The sequence below is a fragment of the Triticum aestivum genome, chromosome 2B (assembly GCF_018294505.1).
Source record: "Triticum aestivum cultivar Chinese Spring chromosome 2B, IWGSC CS RefSeq v2.1, whole genome shotgun sequence".
Lineage (NCBI taxonomy): Eukaryota > Viridiplantae > Streptophyta > Magnoliopsida > Poales > Poaceae > Triticum > Triticum aestivum.
In genome coordinates this window covers 418,070,557-418,076,777 of record NC_057798.1, presented here as the reverse complement: position 1 = coordinate 418,076,777, position 6,221 = coordinate 418,070,557, and positions in this window count along the sequence as shown.

Here is a 6,221-nt window from a genome sequence, read left to right as displayed (position 1 = left end):
TGTCTGTTGGGTTGGCACGAATCGAGACTGGGATTTGTCACTCCGTATGACGGAGAGGTATCTCTGGGCCCACTCGGTAATGCATCATCATAATGAGCTCAATGTGACTAAGTAGTTAGTCACGGGATCATGCATTATGGAACGAGTAAAGTGACTTGCCGGTAACGAGATTGAACGAGGTATTAGGATACCGACGATCGAATCTCGGGCAAGTAACATACCGATTGACAAAGGGAATTGCATACAAGATTGCTTGAATCCTTGACATCATGGTTCATCCGATGAGATCATCGTGGAACATGTGGGAGCCAACATGGGTATCCAAATCCCGCTGTTGGTTATTGACCGGAGAACGTCTCGGTCATGTCTGCATGGTTCCCGAACCCGTAGGATCTACACACTTAAGGTCCGGTGACGCTAGAGTTGTTATGGAAAATAGTATGTGGTTACCGAAGGTTGTTCGGAGTCTCGGATGAGATCCCTGACATGACGAGGAGCTCCGGAATGGTCCGGAGGTGAAGATCGGTATATTGGACGAAGGGTATTGGAGTCCGAAATTGTTCCGGGGGTACCAGGTGATGACCAGCGTGTCCAAAAGGGGTTTCGGAGGCCCCGACAAGCGTTGGGGGGCCTTATGGGCCAAGGGGAGAGGGCACATCTCATATGTTCCACTAAGGGGCTGAGCGCCCCTCCCACCCCATCTCACGTAACCAAGAGAGGTGGGGGTGCCACCCCTAGGGCAGCCGCCCCTCCCGGCTTGGGGGGCAAGTTTCCTAGGGGGTGGGGGCGCCCAAACCCATCTAGGGTTTCCCCTGTGGCCGCCGCCCCTCCCCTAGGGAACCCTAGGGCGCCTCCCCCTCCTCCCTTCCCCCTATACATAGTGAGGGAGAGAGGGGGCAGCCGCACCCTTCCCCTGGCGCAGCCCTCTCCCTTCTCCAACACCTCCTCCTCCTCCGTAGTGCTTGGCGAAGCCCTGCCGGAGAACCACGAGCTCCATCACCACCACGACGTCGTGCTGTCGGAGTTCTCCCTCAACTTCTCCTCTCCCCTTGCTGGATCAAGAAGGAGGAGACGTCCCCGGGCTGTACGTGTGTTGAACGCGGAGGCGCCGTCCGTTCGGCGCTAGATCGGATCTTCCGCGATTTGAATCGCCGCGAGTACGACTCCATCAACCGCGTTCTTGTAACGCTTCCGCTTAGCGATCTTCAAGGGTATGAAGATGCATTCCCTCTCTCTCTTGTTGCTATAATCTCCATAGATTGATCTTGGTGATGCGTAGAAAATTTTGAATTATTGCTACGTTCCCCAACAGTGGTATCAGAGCTAGGTCTATTGCGTAGATTCTTTGCACGAGTAGAACACAAGTAGTTGTGGGCGATGGTTTGTACAATTTGCTTACCGTTACTAGTCCTATCTTGATTCGGCGGCATTGTGGGATGAAGCGACCCAGACCGACCTTACACGTACGCTTACGTGAGACAGGTTCCACTGACTGACATGCACTTGTTGCATAAGGTGGCTAGCAGGTGCCAGTCTCTCCCACTTTAGTCGGATCGGATTCGATGAAAAGGGTCCTTATGAAGGGTAAATAGCAATTGGCATATCATGGTTGTGGCTTTGTGTAGGTAAGAAACGTTCTTGCTAGAAACCCATAGCAGTCACGTAAAACATGCAACAACAATTAGAGGACGTCTAACTTGTTTTTGCAGGGTGTGCTATGTGATGTGATATGGCCAAAAGAATGTGATGAATAATATATGTGATGTATGAGATTGATCTTGTTCTTGTAATAGGATCACGACTTGCATGTCGATGAGTATGACAACCGGCAGGAGCCATAGGAGTTGTCTTATTTATTGTATGACCTGCGTGTCAATGATAACGCCATGTAATTAATTTACTTTATTGCTAACCGTTAGCCATAGTAGTAAAGTAATAGTTGGCGAGACAACTTCATGAAGACACGATGATGGAGATCATGGTGTCATGCCGGTGACGATGATGATCATGGAGCCCCGAAGATGGAGATCAAAAGGAGCAAAATGATATTGGCCATATCATGTCACTATTTGATTGCATGTGATGTTTATCATGTTTATGCATCTTATTTGCTTAGAACTACAGTAGTAAATAAGATGATCCCTCATAATAATTTCAAGAAAGTGTCCCCCCTAACTGTGCACCGTTGCGAAAGTTCGTTGTTTCGAAGCACCACGTGATGATCGGGTGTGATAGATTCTAACATTCACCTACAACGGGTGTAAGCCAGATTTACACACGCGAAACACTTAGGTTGACTTGACGAGCCTAGCATGTACAGACATGGCCTCCGAACACAAGAGACCGAAAGGTCGAACATGAGTCGTATAGTGGATACGATCAACATGAAGATGTTCACTGATGATGACTAGTCCGTCTCACATGATGATCGGACACGGCCTAGTTGACTCGGACCATGTATCACTTAGATAACTAGAGGGATGACTATCTGAGTGGGAGTTCATAAGATGAACTTAATTATCCTGAACATAGTCAAAAGGTTTTTGCAAATTATGTCGTAGCTCGCGCTTTAGTTCTATTGTTTTAGATATGTTCCTAGAGAAAATTTAGTTGAAAGTTAATAGTAGCAATTATGCGGACTGGGTCCGTAAACTAAGGATTGTCCTCATTGCTGCGCAGAAGGCTTATGTCCTTAATGCATCGCTCGGTGTGCTGAACCTCGAGCGTCGTCTATGGATGTTGCAAACATCTGACATACACGTTTTGATAACTACGTGATAGTTCAGTGATGTTAAACGGTTTAGAATTGAGGCACCGAATACGATTTTGAAACGTCGCGGAACATATGAGATGTTTCGAGGGCTGAAATTGGGATTTCAGGCTCGTGCCCACGTCAAGAGGTATAAGACCTCCGACGAGTTTCTTAGCCTGCAAACTAAGGGAGAAAAGCTCAATCGTTGAGCTTGTGCTCAGATTGTCTGAGTACAACAATCACTTGAATCGACTGGGAATTAATCTTCCAGATGAGATAGTGATGTTTCTCCAAAGCCATTGCCACCAAGCTGCTAGAGCTTCGTGATGAACTATAACATATCAGGGATAGATATGATGATCCTTGAAATATTCGCGACGTTTGACGCCACGAAAGTAGAAATCAAGAAGGAGCATCAATTGTTGATGGTTAGTGAAACCACTAGTTTCAAGAAGTACAAGGGCAAGAAGGGATACTTCATGAAATGGCAAATCAGTTGCTGCTCTAGTGAAGAAACCCAAGGATGAAACCAAGCCCGAGACTAAGTGCTTCTGTAATGAGGGGAATGGTCACTGAAGTAGAACTACCCTAGATACTTGGTAGATGAGAAGGCTGGCAAGGTCGATAGAAGTGTATTGGATATACATTTTGTTAATGTGTACTTTACTAGTACTCCTAGTAGCACCAGGGTATTAGATATCGGTTCGGTTGCTAAGTGTTCGTAACTCGAAATAAAAGCTGCGGAATAAACGAAGACTAGCTAAAGGTGAGATGACGATATGTGTTGGAAGTGTTTCCAAGCTTGATGTGATCAAGCATCGCATACTCCCTCTACCATCGAGATTGGTGTTAAACCTAAATAATTGTTATTTGGTGTTTGCATTGAGCATAGACATGATTGGATTATGTCTATCGCAATACGGTTGTTCATTTAAGAAGAATAATGGTTACTCTATTTATTTGAATAATACCTTCAATGGTCTTGCACCTAAAATGAATGGTTTATTTAATCTCGATCGTAGTGATACACATGTTCGTGCCAAAAGATATAAGATAGTAATGATAGTACCACCTGCTTGTGGCACTGCCATTTGAGTCATATTGGTATAAAACGCATGAAGAAGCTCCATGTTGATGGATCTTTGGACTCACTCGTTTTTGAAAAGTTTGAGACATGCGAACCATGTCTATTGGTATGTGCGCATGAAGAAACTCCATGCAGATGGATCGTTTGGACTCACTTGATTCTAAATCACTTGAGTCATGCAAATCATACCACATGGGCAAGATGACTGAAAGGCCTCGTTTTCAGTGAAATGGAACAAGAAAGCAACTTGTTAGAAGTAATGCATTTTGATGTGTGCAGTCCAATGAGTGCTGAGGCACGCAGTGGATATCGTTATGTTCTTACTTCACAGATGATTTGAGTAGATGCTAAGTATATTTACTTGATGAAACACAAGTCTGAATTATTGAATGGTTCAAGTAATTTCAGAGTGAAGTTGAAGATCATCGTGACAAAAGGATAAAATGTCTATGATATGATCATAGAGATGAATATCTGAGTTACGAGTTTGGTACACAATTAAGACATTGTGGAAATTGTTTCACAACTAATACCGCCTGGAACACCATAGTGTGATGGTGTGTCCGAACATCATAGATGAACCCTATTGGATATGGGGCATACCATGATGTCTCTTACCAAATTACCATTGTCGTTTATAGGTTTGGCATTAGAGACAACTGCATTCACTTTAATAGGGCACCAAGTAATTCCGTTGAGATGACACCGTGTGAACTATGGTTTAGAGAAACCTAAGCTGTTGTTTCTTGAAAGTTTGGGGCTGCGACGCTTATGTGAAAAAGTTTCATCCTAGTAAGCTCGAACCCAAAACAGATAAATGCATCTTCATAGGTCACCCAAAACAGTTGGGTATACCTCCTATTTCAGATCTGGAAGCAAAAGTGATTGTTTCTAAAACGGGTCCTTTCTCGAGGAAAAGTTTCTCTCGAAAGAATTGAGTGGGAGGATGGTGGAGACTTGATGAGGTTATTGAACCATCACTTCAACCAGTGTGTAGCAGGGCACAGGAAGTTGTTCCTGTGGCACCTACACCAATTGAAGTGGAAACTGATGATAGTGATCATGAAACTTCGGATCAAGTCACTACCAAACCTCGTAGGTTGACAAGGATGCGTACTACTTCAGAGTGGTACGGTAATCCTGTCTTGGAAGTCATGTTGCTAGACAACAATGAACCTACGAGCTATGGAGAAGCGATGGTGGGCCCGGATTCTGACAAATGGCTAGAGGCCATAAAATCCGATAGAGGATCCATGTATGAAAACAAAGTGTGGACTTTGGAAGAACTACTTGATGGTCGTAAGGCTGTTGGGTATAGATGGATTTTAAAAGAAAGACGAACAATGATGGTAATTGTCACCATTAAGAAAGCTCGACTTGTCGCTAAGATGTTTTCCGACAAGTTCAAGGAGTTAAATACGATGAGACTTTCTCACTCGTAGCGATGCTAAGAGTCTGTTGGAATTATATTAGCAGTTACTGCATTATTTATGAAATCTTGTAGATAGGATGTCAAAACATTGTTTCCTCGAAGAGTTGCTTGAGGAAAGGTTGTATGTGATACAACCAGAAGGTTTTTTCAATCCTAAAAGATGCTAACAAATATGCAAAGGTCCAACAATCCTTCTAAGGATTGGAGTAAGCATCTCGGAGTTGGAATATACGTTTTGATGAGATGATCAAAGATTTTGGGTTTATACAAAGTTTATGAGAAACTTGTATTTCCAAAGAAGTGAGTGGGAGCACTATAGCATTTCTGATGAGTATATGTTGTTGACATATTGTTGATCTGAAATGATGTAGAATTTCTGGAAAGCATATAGGGTTATTTGAAAGGTATTTTTCAATGGAAAACCTGGATTAAGCTACTTGAACATTGAGCGTCAAGATCTATAAGAATAGATCAAAAACGCTTAATAATACTTTCAAATGAATACATACCGTGACAAGATTTTGAAGGAGTTCAAAATAGATCGGCAAAGGAGTTCTTGGCTGTGTTATAAGGTATGCGTATTGAGTAAGACTCAAGACCTGACCACGGTAGAAAAGAGAGAAAGGACGAAGGTCGTCCCCTATGCTTTAGACGTAGGCTCTACAGTATGTTATGTTGTGTACCGCACCTGAAGTGTGCATTGCCATGAGTCAGTCAAGGGGTACAAGTGTGATCCAGGAATGGATCACAGGACAGCGGTCAAGGTTATCCTTGGTAAATATTGGACTAAGAAATTTTCTCGATTATGGAGGTGGTAAAAGAGTTCGTCGTGAAGGGTTACGTCAATGAAAACTTTGACACTAATCCAGATGACTCTGAGTAGTAAACCTGATTCGTATAGTAGAATAGTTATTTGGAATAGCTCCAAATAGTGCGTGGTAGCTGCATCT